The sequence below is a fragment of the Pungitius pungitius genome, chromosome 5 (genome assembly GCF_949316345.1).
Source record: "Pungitius pungitius chromosome 5, fPunPun2.1, whole genome shotgun sequence".
NCBI lineage: Eukaryota > Metazoa > Chordata > Actinopteri > Perciformes > Gasterosteidae > Pungitius > Pungitius pungitius.
In genome coordinates, this window is record NC_084904.1 from 6,533,518 (window position 1) to 6,547,495 (window position 13,978).

Consider the following 13,978-nt stretch of genomic DNA (forward strand, 5'->3'; position numbering starts at 1 on the left):
TAATTTCAAAAGAGAGGCTCGTGTTCAAAAATTGGAAGCCTGGATGGGGACGTCTGGAAGAATTCAGCCAAACTACTTCTCTCGTTCTGGTAGATTTATTCATCAGATCACAGGTCAAGTATAAGCGCTGCGTTTGCAAAGGCAGGAGCAATCCTACCGGCCCGCAGGCCGGGAGAACACACACTAACTAACATCAGCAAGAACATCATGTTTTATAACCCAAAAGACAAAGAAAAGTTTCCTATTGGCCCTAAGCTGGAATGTAGGAGGATCTGTCACCCCCCTGCATCCAAAGATCTGGTCACATTCAATGTGCAGACCACCTTGCCTAACGTAAACAATGAACAATGGTTGAGTGTTGGTTGGGGTGTGGTGTGAGCCTCCCTCCTTATCTTACACATCTGCTGTTGGTTGACCCGCTGATCTTGCCTCTGGACAGAAACCGATCCCCTTATCAATACACACAGAGAAACTTCTGTTTGTCCGTGCGGGTCCCGACTCTTAAATCAAGTCCAGACAGGAACCCCCATCCTGCCAGACTATCTCTGACTTGAATTCTTCAGCAGGACAGGGCAACATTTTCTAACTTAGCACAAAGAAAGAAACTTTTGATTATCAGACTGTGTGAGAGTCATTACCCCCCCTTTCTACCCCAGCTTCTGGTCGTGTTGTGTGGTGGTTAGCACTGTCGCCTCACAGCACTAAGGTCGTGGGTTTGACTCTGCTCGTTGGCCTCTCTGTGTGGAGTCGTCATGTTCTCCCTGTGGTTCTCTCCGGGTACTCCGGCTTCCTCCTAAAGTCCCAAGACTATTTTCAGTCTTTCTCATTTCTATATTTTCAGCAATCCTTTCATCCTTTTACATACACATCAGCTAATGATAGCCTAGTATGTTAAGCTAACGTCAGCGAACAGCTAACTTGAATATCAATATAACAGAGCCACGAGCAACGAATGTGCATGTTGTCAACAACTGGTGGTAACACATCCCGTCGGACCAGGATTATTTATTTATATTCATTAATTAACTTTTCTCCCCATGTTATCGTGGTAACCTCTCCAGCAGGGCCGAGCTCCTCCTCAGGAATCTGCGATACTGTGAGACAGTCAGTTAGGCTGTGTGAAACAGTCTCTATAACAGTGTGAGACAGTCTGTGAGACTGTGTGAGAGTCATTACCCCCCCTTTCTACCCCAGCTTCTGGTCGTGTTGTGTGGTGGTTAGCACTGTCGCCTCACAGCACTAAGGTCGTGGGTTTGACTCTGCTCGTTGGCCTCTCTGTGTGGAGTCGTCATGTTCTCCCTGTGGTTCTCTCCGGGTACTCCGGCTTCCTCCTAAAGTCCCAAGACTATTTTCAGTCTTTCTCATTTCTATATTTTCAGCAATCCTTTCATCCTTTTACATACACATCAGCTAATGATAGCCTAGTATGTTAAGCTAACGTCAGCGAACAGCTAACTTGAATATCAATATAACAGAGCCACGAGCAACGAATGTGCATGTTGTCAACAACTGGTGGTAACACATCCCGTCGGACCAGGATTATTTATTTATATTCATTAATTAACTTTTCTCCCCATGTTATCGTGGTAACCTCTCCAGCAGGGCCGAGCTCCTCCTCAGGAATCAGGAATCAGGATCAGGAATCAGGAATCAGGAAACGTTTATTGCCATAATATGTAGTACATACATGGAATTTGCCTTGGCGGTAGGTGCATGACAGAAGACAGTATAATAATGACGACATAGTCCAAATAAGATAAAAATATAAAATATAATAAAATATAAGCTATGGGGGAGTACGCTAAAAACTAAAGCTATGGGTTAGTAAGTTAGAGGAGATAAGATAAAATTAGAAATAAAAATAAAGATAAAGTGCACCAGCTGAACAAAGTGACGAGTGACAAGTGAAAGTGACACAGTGAATGAATGAACATGGGAGTCAGAGTCAGTCAGAGGGGGCCCGGGCTCTGTTGATGAGCCCGACTGCCGAAGGGAAGAAACTGTATGTGTGGCGGGAGGTCTTGTGAGACAGTCTCTGAGACAGTGTGAGACAGTCTGCGAGGCTGTGTAAAACAGTCTCTATAACAGTGTGAGACAGTCTGTGAGACTGTGTGAAACAGTCTCTATAACAGTGTGAGACAGTCTGTGAGACTGTGTGAGAGTCATTACCCCCCCTTTCTACCCCAGCTTCTGGTCGTGTTGTGTGGTGGTTAGCACTGTCGCCTCACAGCACTAAGGTCGTGGGTTTGACTCTGCTCGTTGGCCTCTCTGTGTGGAGTCGTCATGTTCTCCCTGTGGTTCTCTCCGGGTACTCCGGCTTCCTCCTAAAGTCCCAAGACTATTTTCAGTCTTTCTCATTTCTATATTTTCAGCAATCCTTTCATCCTTTTACATACACATCAGCTAATGATAGCCTAGTATGTTAAGCTAACGTCAGCGAACAGCTAACTTGAATATCAATATAACAGAGCCACGAGCAACGAATGTGCATGTTGTCAACAACTGGTGGTAACACATCCCGTCGGACCAGGATTATTTATTTATATTCATTAATTAACTTTTCTCCCCATGTTATCGTGGTAACCTCTCCAGCAGGGCCGAGCTCCTCCTCAGGAATCTGCGATACTGTGAGACAGTCAGTTAGGCTGTGTGAAACAGTCTCTATAACAGTGTAAGACAGTCTGTGAGACTGTGTGAGAGTCATTACCCCCCCTTTCTACCCCAGCTTCTGGTCGTGTTGTGTGGTGGTTAGCACTGTCGCCTCACAGCACTAAGGTCGTGGGTTTGACTCTGCTCGTTGGCCTCTCTGTGTGGAGTCGTCATGTTCTCCCTGTGGTTCTCTCCGGGTACTCCGGCTTCCTCCTAAAGTCCCAAGACTATTTTCAGTCTTTCTCATTTCTATATTTTCAGCAATCCTTTCATCCTTTTACATACACATCAGCTAATGATAGCCTAGTATGTTAAGCTAACGTCAGCGAACAGCTAACTTGAATATCAATATAACAGAGCCACGAGCAACGAATGTGCATGTTGTCAACAACTGGTGGTAACACATCCCGTCGGACCAGGATTATTTATTTATATTCATTAATTAACTTTTCTCCCCATGTTATCGTGGTAACCTCTCCAGCAGGGCCGAGCTCCTCCTCAGGAATCAGGAATCAGGATCAGGAATCAGGAATCAGGAAACGTTTATTGCCATAATATGTAGTACATACATGGAATTTGCCTTGGCGGTAGGTGCATGACAGAAGACAGTATAATAATGACGACATAGTCCAAATAAGATAAAAATATAAAATATAATAAAATATAAGCTATGGGGGAGTACGCTAAAAACTAAAGCTATGGGTTAGTAAGTTAGAGGAGATAAGATAAAATTAGAAATAAAAATAAAGATAAAGTGCACCAGCTGAACAAAGTGACGAGTGACAAGTGAAAGTGACACAGTGAATGAATGAACATGGGAGTCAGAGTCAGTCAGAGGGGGCCCGGGCTCTGTTGATGAGCCCGACTGCCGAAGGGAAGAAACTGTATGTGTGGCGGGAGGTCTTGTGAGACAGTCTCTGAGACAGTGTGAGACAGTCTGCGAGGCTGTGTAAAACAGTCTCTATAACAGTGTGAGACAGTCTGTGAGACTGTGTGAAACAGTCTCTATAACAGTGTGAGACAGTCTGTGAGACTGTGTGAGAGTCATTACCCCCCCTTTCTACCCCAGCTTCTGGTCGTGTTGTGTGGTGGTTAGCACTGTCGCCTCACAGCACTAAGGTCGTGGGTTTGACTCTGCTCGTTGGCCTCTCTGTGTGGAGTCGTCATGTTCTCCCTGTGGTTCTCTCCGGGTACTCCGGCTTCCTCCTAAAGTCCCAAGACTATTTTCAGTCTTTCTCATTTCTATATTTTCAGCAATCCTTTCATCCTTTTACATACACATCAGCTAATGATAGCCTAGTATGTTAAGCTAACGTCAGCGAACAGCTAACTTGAATATCAATATAACAGAGCCACGAGCAACGAATGTGCATGTTGTCAACAACTGGTGGTAACACATCCCGTCGGACCAGGATTATTTATTTATATTCATTAATTAACTTTTCTCCCCATGTTATCGTGGTAACCTCTCCAGCAGGGCCGAGCTCCTCCTCAGGAATCTGCGATACTGTGAGACAGTCAGTTAGGCTGTGTGAAACAGTCTCTATAACAGTGTAAGACAGTCTGTGAGACTGTGTGAGAGTCATTACCCCCCCTTTCTACCCCAGCTTCTGGTCGTGTTGTGTGGTGGTTAGCACTGTCGCCTCACAGCACTAAGGTCGTGGGTTTGACTCTGCTCGTTGGCCTCTCTGTGTGGAGTCGTCATGTTCTCCCTGTGGTTCTCTCCGGGTACTCCGGCTTCCTCCTAAAGTCCCAAGACTATTTTCAGTCTTTCTCATTTCTATATTTTCAGCAATCCTTTCATCCTTTTACATACACATCAGCTAATGATAGCCTAGTATGTTAAGCTAACGTCAGCGAACAGCTAACTTGAATATCAATATAACAGAGCCACGAGCAACGAATGTGCATGTTGTCAACAACTGGTGGTAACACATCCCGTCGGACCAGGATTATTTATTTATATTCATTAATTAACTTTTCTCCCCATGTTATCGTGGTAACCTCTCCAGCAGGGCCGAGCTCCTCCTCAGGAATCAGGAATCAGGATCAGGAATCAGGAATCAGGAAACGTTTATTGCCATAATATGTAGTACATACATGGAATTTGCCTTGGCGGTAGGTGCATGACAGAAGACAGTATAATAATGACGACATAGTCCAAATAAGATAAAAATATAAAATATAATAAAATATAAGCTATGGGGGAGTACGCTAAAAACTAAAGCTATGGGTTAGTAAGTTAGAGGAGATAAGATAAAATTAGAAATAAAAATAAAGATAAAGTGCACCAGCTGAACAAAGTGACGAGTGACAAGTGAAAGTGACACAGTGAATGAATGAACATGGGAGTCAGAGTCAGTCAGAGGGGGCCCGGGCTCTGTTGATGAGCCCGACTGCCGAAGGGAAGAAACTGTATGTGTGGCGGGAGGTCTTGTGAGACAGTCTCTGAGACAGTGTGAGACAGTCTGCGAGGCTGTGTAAAACAGTCTCTATAACAGTGTGAGACAGTCTGTGAGACTGTGTGAAACAGTCTCTATAACAGTGTGAGACAGTCTGTGAGACTGTGTGAGAGTCATTACCCCCCCTTTCTACCCCAGCTTCTGGTCGTGTTGTGTGGTGGTTAGCACTGTCGCCTCACAGCACTAAGGTCGTGGGTTTGACTCTGCTCGTTGGCCTCTCTGTGTGGAGTCGTCATGTTCTCCCTGTGGTTCTCTCCGGGTACTCCGGCTTCCTCCTAAAGTCCCAAGACTATTTTCAGTCTTTCTCATTTCTGTATTTTCAGCAATCCTTTCATCCTTTTACATACACATCAGCTAATGATAGCCTAGTATGTTAAGCTAACGTCAGCGAACAGCTAACTTGAATATCAATATAACAGAGCCACGAGCAACGAATGTGCATGTTGTCAACAACTGGTGGTAACACATCCCGTCGGACCAGGATTATTTATTTATATTCATTAATTAACTTTTCTCCCCATGTTATCGTGGTAACCTCTCCAGCAGGGCCGAGCTCCTCCTCAGGAATCTGCGATACTGTGAGACAGTCAGTTAGGCTGTGTGAAACAGTCTCTATAACAGTGTAAGACAGTCTGTGAGACTGTGTGAGAGTCATTACCCCCCCTTTCTACCCCAGCTTCTGGTCGTGTTGTGTGGTGGTTAGCACTGTCGCCTCACAGCACTAAGGTCGTGGGTTTGACTCTGCTCGTTGGCCTCTCTGTGTGGAGTCGTCATGTTCTCCCTGTGGTTCTCTCCGGGTACTCCGGCTTCCTCCTAAAGTCCCAAGACTATTTTCAGTCTTTCTCATTTCTATATTTTCAGCAATCCTTTCATCCTTTTACATACACATCAGCTAATGATAGCCTAGTATGTTAAGCTAACGTCAGCGAACAGCTAACTTGAATATCAATATAACAGAGCCACGAGCAACGAATGTGCATGTTGTCAACAACTGGTGGTAACACATCCCGTCGGACCAGGATTATTTATTTATATTCATTAATTAACTTTTCTCCCCATGTTATCGTGGTAACCTCTCCAGCAGGGCCGAGCTCCTCCTCAGGAATCTGCGATACTGTGAGACAGTCAGTTAGGCTGTGTGAAACAGTCTCTATAACAGTGTGAGACAGTCTGTGAGACTGTGTGAGAGTCATTACCCCCCCTTTCTACCCCAGCTTCTGGTCGTGTTGTGTGGTGGTTAGCACTGTCGCCTCACAGCACTAAGGTCGTGGGTTTGACTCTGCTCGTTGGCCTCTCTGTGTGGAGTCGTCATGTTCTCCCTGTGGTTCTCTCCGGGTACTCCGGCTTCCTCCTAAAGTCCCAAGACTATTTTCAGTCTTTCTCATTTCTATATTTTCAGCAATCCTTTCATCCTTTTACATACACATCAGCTAATGATAGGCTCTGTACAACCCTTTCTGTGATGAAGAAAGTGCGATTAAAAGATATGATCTATAACTCTCACCAATTTCTTTTGTTTTCCGTCAGGATGGCCGAGCGGTCTAAGGCGCTGCGTTCAGGTCGCAGTCTCCACTGGAGGCGTGGGTTCGAATCCCACTTCTGACATGTGGTTTTCTTGCTCATTTCCCTTTGACATGATGATGTAGACAGAGCAATGCTTTACATGTTAAACTGCCGCAACATATCATGTAGACTCGTCAAATGTTTGACAATTTTGAAGTCTCTCTTTTGTTTACCATTAAAAAGGGGTTTGAGTGGGATTTCAACAAAGATTCCTTCTGTTAGCATATATTGTCACCAGCGACAAGTACACTGCATCAGGCTCTGTACAACCCTTTCTGTGATGAAGAAAGTGCGATTAAAAGATATTATCTATAACTCTCACCAATTTCTTTTGTTTTCAGTCAGGATGGCCGAGCGGTCTAAGGCGCTGCGTTCAGGTCGCAGTCTCCACTGGAGGCGTGGGTTCGAATCCCACTTCTGACATGTGGTTTTCTTGCTCATTTCCCTTTGACATGATGATGTAGACAGAGCAATGCTTTACATGTTAAACTGCCGCAACATATCATGTAGACTCGTCAAATGTTTGACAATTTTGAAGTCTCTCTTTTGTTTACCATTAAAAAGGGGTTTGAGTGGGATTTCAACAAAGATTCCTTCTGTTAGCATATATTGTCACCAGCGACAAGTACACTGCATCAGGCTCTGTACAACCCTTTCTGTGATGAAGAAAGTGCGATTAAAAGATATGATCTATAACTCTCACCAATTTCTTTTGTTTTCCGTCAGGATGGCCGAGCGGTCTAAGGCGCTGCGTTCAGGTCGCAGTCTCCACTGGAGGCGTGGGTTCGAATCCCACTTCTGACATGTGGTTTTCTTGCTCAGTTGCCTGTAACATGATGATGTAAACGGAGCAATGCTTTACATCTTAAACTGCCGCAACATATCATGTAGACTCGTCAAATGTTTGACCATTTTGAAGTCTCTCTTTTGTTTACCATTAAAAAGGGGTTTGAGTGGGATTTCAACAAAGATTCCTTCTGTTAGCATATATTGTCACCAGCGACAAGTACACTGCATCAGGCTCTGTACAACCCTTTCTGTGATGAAGAAAGTGCGATTAAAAGATATTATCTATAACTCTCACCAATTTCTTTTGTTTTCCGTCAGGATGGCCGAGCGGTCTAAGGCGCTGCGTTCAGGTCGCAGTCTTCACTGGAGGCGTGGGTTCGAATCCCACTTCTGACATGTGGTTTTCTTGCTCAGTTGCCTGTAACATGATGATGTAAACGGAGCAATGCTTTACATCTTAAACTGCCGCAACATATCATGTAGACTCGTCAAATGTTTGACCATTTTGAAGTCTCTCTTTTGTTTACCATTAAAAAGGGGTTTGAGTGGGATTTCAACAAAGATTCCTTCTGTTAGCATATATTGTCACCAGCGACAAGTACACTGCATCAGGCTCTGTACAACCCTTTTTGTGATGAAGAAAGTGCGATGTAGTGTTGTATGAAATGCATTAAAAGATATGATCTATAGCTCTCACCAATTTCTTTTGTTTTCCGTCAGGATGGCCGAGCGGTCTAAGGCGCTGCGTTCAGGTCGCAGTCTTCACTGGAGGCGTGGGTTCGAATCCCACTTCTGACATGTGGTTTTCTTGCTCATTTCCCTTTGACATGATGATGTAGACAGAGCAATGCTTTACATGTTAAACTGCCGCAACATATCATGTAGACTCGTCAAATGTTTGACAATTTTGAAGTCTCTCTTTTGTTTACCATTAAAAAGGGGTTTGAGTGGGATTTGAACAAAGATTCCTTCTGTTAGCATATATTGTCACCAGCGACAAGTACACTGCATCAGGCTGTGTACAACCCTTTCTGTGATGAAGAAAGTGCGATGTAGTGTTGTATGGAATGCATTAAAAGATATGATCTATAACTCTCACCAATTTCTTTTGTTTTCCGTCAGGATGGCCGAGCGGTCTAAGGCGCTGCGTTCAGGTCGCAGTCTCCACTGGAGGCGTGGGTTCGAATCCCACTTCTGACATGTGGTTTTCTTGCTCAGTTGCCTGTTACATGATGATGTAAACGGAGCAATGCTTTACATCTTAAACTGCCGCAACATATCATGTAGACTCGTCAAATGTTTGACCATTTTGAAGTCTCTCTTTTGTTTACCATTAAAAAGGGGTTTGAGTGGGATTTCAACAAAGATTCCTTCTGTTAGCATATATTGTCACCAGCGACAAGTACACTGCATCAGGCTCTGTACAACCCTTTCTGTGATGAAGAAAGTGCGATGTAGTGTTGTATGGAATGCATTAAAAGATATGATCTATAGCTCTCACCAATTTCTTTTGTTTTCTGTCAGGATGGCCGAGCGGTCTAAGGCGCTGCGTTCAGGTCGCAGTCTTCACTGGAGGCGTGGGTTCGAATCCCACTTCTGACATGTGGTTTTCTTGCTCATTTCCCCTTTGACATGATGATGTAGACAGAGCAATGCTTTACATGTTAAACTGCCGCAACATATCATGTAGACTCGTCAAATGTTTGACCATTTTGAAGTCTCTCTTTTGTTTACCATTAAAAAGGGGTTTGAGTGGGATTTCAACAAAGATTCCTTCTGTTAGCATATATTGTCACCAGCGACAAGTACACTGCATCAGGCTCTGTACAACCCTTTCTGTGATGAAGAAAGTGCGATGTAGTGTTGTATGGAATGCATTAAAAGATATGATCTATAGCTCTCACCAATTTCTTTTGTTTTCCGTCAGGATGGCCGAGCGGTCTAAGGCGCTGCGTTCAGGTCGCAGTCTTCACTGGAGGCGTGGGTTCGAATCCCACTTCTGACATGTGGTTTTCTTGCTCATTTCCCTTTGACATGATGATGTAGACAGAGCAATGCTTTACATGTTAAACTGCCGCAACATATCATGTAGACTCGTCAAATGTTTGACAATTTTGAAGTCTCTCTTTTGTTTACCATTAAAAAGGGGTTTGAGTGGGATTTCAACAAAGATTCCTTCTGTTAGCATATATTGTCACCAGCGACAAGTACACTGCATCAGGCTCTGTACAACCCTTTCTGTGATGAAGAAAGTGCGATGTAGTGTTGTATGGAATGCATTAAAAGATATGATCTATAGCTCTCACCAATTTCTTTTGTTTTCCGTGAGGATGGCCGAGCGGTCTAAGGCGCTGCGTTCAGGTCGCAGTCTTCACTGGAGGCGTGGGTTCGAATCCCACTTCTGACATGTGGTTTTCTTGCTCATTTCCCTTTGACATGATGATGTAGACAGAGCAATGCTTTACATGTTAAACTGCTGCAACATATCATGTAGACTCGTCAAATGTTTGACAATTTTGAAGTCTCTCTTTTGTTTACCATTAAAAAGGGGTTTGAGTGGGATTTCAACAAAGATTCCTTCTGTTAGCATATATTGTCACCAGCGACAAGTACACTGCATCAGGCTCTGTACAACCCTTTCTGTGATGAAGAAAGTGCGATGTAGTGTTGTGTGGAATGCATTAAAAGATATGATCTATAGCTCTCACCAATTTCTTTTGTTTTCCGTCAGGATGGCCGAGCGGTCTAAGGCGCTGCGTTCAGGTCGCAGTCTTCACTGGAGGCGTGGGTTCGAATCCCACTTCTGACATGTGGTTTTCTTGCTCATTTCCCTTTGACATGATGATGTAGACAGAGCAATGCTTTACATGTTAAACTGCCGCAACATATCATGTAGACTCGTCAAATGTTTGACAATTTTGAAGTCTCTCTTTTGTTTACCATTAAAAAGGGGTTTGAGTGGGATTTCAACAAAGATTCCTTCTGTTAGCATATATTGTCACCAGCGACAAGTACACTGCATCAGGCTCTGTACAACGCTTTCTGTGATGAAGAAAGTGCGATTAAAAGATATGATCTATAACTCTCACCAATTTCTTTTGTTTTCCGTCAGGATGGCCGAGCGGTCTAAGGCGCTGCGTTCAGGTCGCAGTCTTCACTGGAGGCGTGGGTTCGAATCCCACTTCTGACATGTGGTTTTCTTGCTCATTTCCCTTTGACATGATGATGTAGACAGAGCAATGCTTTACATGTTAAACTGCCGCAACATATCATGTAGACTCGTCAAATGTTTGACAATTTTGAAGTCTCTCTTTTGTTTACCATTAAAAAGGGGTTTGAGTGGGATTTCAACAAAGATTCCTTCTGTTAGCATATATTGTCACCAGCGACAAGTACACTGCATCAGGCTCTGTACAACGCTTTCTGTGATGAAGAAAGTGCGATTAAAAGATATGATCTATAACTCTCACCAATTTCTTTTGTTTTCCGTCAGGATGGCCGAGCGGTCTAAGGCGCTGCGTTCAGGTCGCAGTCTCCACTGGAGGCGTGGGTTCGAATCCCACTTCTGACATGTGGTTTTCTTGCTCAGTTGCCTGTAACATGATGATGTAAACGGAGCAATGCTTTACATCTTAAACTGCCGCAACATATCATGTAGACTCGTCAAATGTTTGACCATTTTGAAGTCTCTCTTTTGTTTACCATTAAAAAGGGGTTTGAGTGGGATTTCAACAAAGATTCCTTCTGTTAGCATATATTGTCACCAGCGACAAGTACACTGCATCAGGCTCTGTACAACCCTTTCTGTGATGAAGAAAGTGCGATGTAGTGTTGTATGGAATGCATTAAAAGATATGATCTATAGCTCTCACCAATTTCTTTTGTTTTCCGTCAGGATGGCCGAGCGGTCTAAGGCGCTGCGTTCAGGTCGCAGTCTTCACTGGAGGCGTGGGTTCGAATCCCACTTCTGACATGTGGTTTTCTTGCTCATTTCCCTTTGACATGATGATGTAGACAGAGCAATGCTTTACATGTTAAACTGCCGCAACATATCATGTAGACTCGTCAAATGTTTGACCATTTTGAAGTCTCTCTTTTGTTTACCATTAAAAAGGGGTTTGAGTGGGATTTCAACAAAGATTCCTTCTGTTAGCATATATTGTCACCAGCGACAAGTACACTGCATCAGGCTGTGTACAACCCTTTCTGTGACGAAGAAAGTGCGATGTAGTGTTGTATGGAATACATTGAAAGATATGATCTATAGCTCTCACCAATTTCTTTTGTTTTCCGTCAGGATGGCCGAGCGGTCTAAGGCGCTCCGTTCAGGTCGCAGTCTCCACTGGAGGCGTGGGTTCGAATCCCACTTCTGACATGTGGTTTTCTTGCTCAGTTCCCTTTGACATGATGATGTAGACAGAGCAATGCTTTACATGTTAAACTGCCGCAACATATCATGTAGACTCGTCAAATGTTTGACCATTTTGAAGTCTCTCTTTTGTTTACCATTAAAAAGGGGTTTGAGTGGGATTTCAACAAAGATTCCTTCTGTTAGCATATATTGTCACCAGCGACAAGTACACTGCATCAGGCTCTGTACAACCCTTTCTGTGATGAAGAAAGTGCGATGTAGTGTTGTATGGAATGCATTAAAAGATATGATCTATAGCTCTCACCAATTTCTTTTGTTTTCCGTCAGGATGGCCGAGCGGTCTAAGGCGCTGCGTTCAGGTCGCAGTCTTCACTGGAGGCGTGGGTTCGAATCCCACTTCTGACATGTGGTTTTCTTGCTCATTTCCCTTTGACATGATGATGTAGACAGAGCAATGCTTTACATGTTAAACTGCCGCAACATATCATGTAGACTCGTCAAATGTTTGACAATTTTGAAGTCTCTCTTTTGTTTACCATTAAAAAGGGGTTTGAGTGGGATTTCAACAAAGATTCCTTCTGTTAGCATATATTGTCACCAGCGACAAGTACACTGCATCAGGCTCTGTACAACCCTTTCTGTGATGAAGAAAGTGCGATGTAGTGTTGTATGGAATGCATTAAAAGATATGATCTATAGCTCTCACCAATTTCTTTTGTTTTCCGTGAGGATGGCCGAGCGGTCTAAGGCGCTGCGTTCAGGTCGCAGTCTTAACTGGAGGCGTGGGTTCGAATCCCACTTCTGACATGTGGTTTTCTTGCTCATTTCCCTTTGACATGATGATGTAGACAGAGCAATGCTTTACATGTTAAACTGCCGCAACATATCATGTAGACTCGTCAAATGTTTGACAATTTTGAAGTCTCTCTTTTGTTTACCATTAAAAAGGGGTTTGAGTGGGATTTCAACAAAGATTCCTTCTGTTAGCATATATTGTCACCAGCGACAAGTACACTGCATCAGGCTCTGTACAACCCTTTCTGTGATGAAGAAAGTGCGATGTAGTGTTGTATGGAATGCATTAAAAGATATGATCTATAGCTCTCACCAATTTCTTTTGTTTTCCGTGAGGATGGCCGAGCGGTCTAAGGCGCTGCGTTCAGGTCGCAGTCTTAACTGGAGGCGTGGGTTCGAATCCCACTTCTGACATGTGGTTTTCTTGCTCATTTCCCTTTGACATGATGATGTAGACAGAGCAATGCTTTACATGTTAAACTGCCGCAACATATCATGTAGACTCGTCAAATGTTTGACAATTTTGAAGTCTCTCTTTTGTTTACCATTAAAAAGGGGTTTGAGTGGGATTTCAACAAAGATTCCTTCTGTTAGCATATATTGTCACCAGCGACAAGTACACTGCATCAGGCTCTGTACAACCCTTTCTGTGATGAAGAAAGTGCGATGTAGTGTTGTATGGAATGCATTAAAAGATATGATCTATAGCTCTCACCAATTTCTTTTGTTTTCCGTCAGGATGGCCGAGCGGTCTAAGGCGCTGCGTTCAGGTCGCAGTCTTCACTGGAGGCGTGGGTTCGAATCCCACTTCTGACATGTGGTTTTCTTGCTCATTTCCCTTTGACATGATGATGTAGACAGAGCAATGCTTTACATGTTAAACTGCCGCAACATATCATGTAGACTCGTCAAATGTTTGACCATTTTGAAGTCTCTCTTTTGTTTACCATTAAAAAGGGGTTTGAGTGGGATTTCAACAAAGATTCCTTCTGTTAGCATATATTGTCACCAGCGACAAGTACACTGCATCAGGCTCTGTACAACCCTTTCTGTGATGAAGAAAGTGCGATGTAGTGTTGTATGGAATGCATTAAAAGATATGATCTATAGCTCTCACCAATTTCTTTTGTTTTCCGTCAGGATGGCCGAGCGGTCTAAGGCGCTGCGTTCAGGTCGCAGTCTTCACTGGAGGCGTGGGTTCGAATCCCACTTCTGACATGTGGTTTTCTTGCTCATTTCCCTTTGACATGATGATGTAGACAGAGCAATGCTTTACATGTTAAACTGCCGCAACATATCATGTAGACTCGTCAAATGTTTGACAATTTTGAAGTCTCTCTTTTGTTTA

At 43.7% G+C, this 13,978-nt stretch overlaps 5 non-coding genes across 5 annotated transcripts; all 5 read left to right on the forward strand.

The window, feature by feature from the left end:
* Positions 1-6,633: 6,633 nt before the first annotated feature.
* Positions 6,634-6,716, forward strand: trnal-cag (transfer RNA leucine (anticodon CAG)). The gene has a single exon. It is a non-coding gene; the product is annotated as a tRNA-Leu (tRNA).
* A 298-nt stretch (positions 6,717-7,014) lies between these two features.
* Positions 7,015-7,097, forward strand: trnal-cag (transfer RNA leucine (anticodon CAG)). The gene has a single exon. It is a non-coding gene; the product is annotated as a tRNA-Leu (tRNA).
* Positions 7,098-7,395: 298 nt separating this feature from the next.
* Positions 7,396-7,478, forward strand: trnal-cag (transfer RNA leucine (anticodon CAG)). Its single transcript has one exon. It is a non-coding gene; the product is annotated as a tRNA-Leu (tRNA).
* Positions 7,479-8,580: 1,102 nt separating this feature from the next.
* Positions 8,581-8,663, forward strand: trnal-cag (transfer RNA leucine (anticodon CAG)). The gene has a single exon. It is a non-coding gene; the product is annotated as a tRNA-Leu (tRNA).
* Positions 8,664-10,951: 2,288 nt separating this feature from the next.
* On the forward strand, positions 10,952-11,034 carry trnal-cag (transfer RNA leucine (anticodon CAG)). The gene has a single exon. It is a non-coding gene; the product is annotated as a tRNA-Leu (tRNA).
* Positions 11,035-13,978: the final 2,944 nt, after the last annotated feature.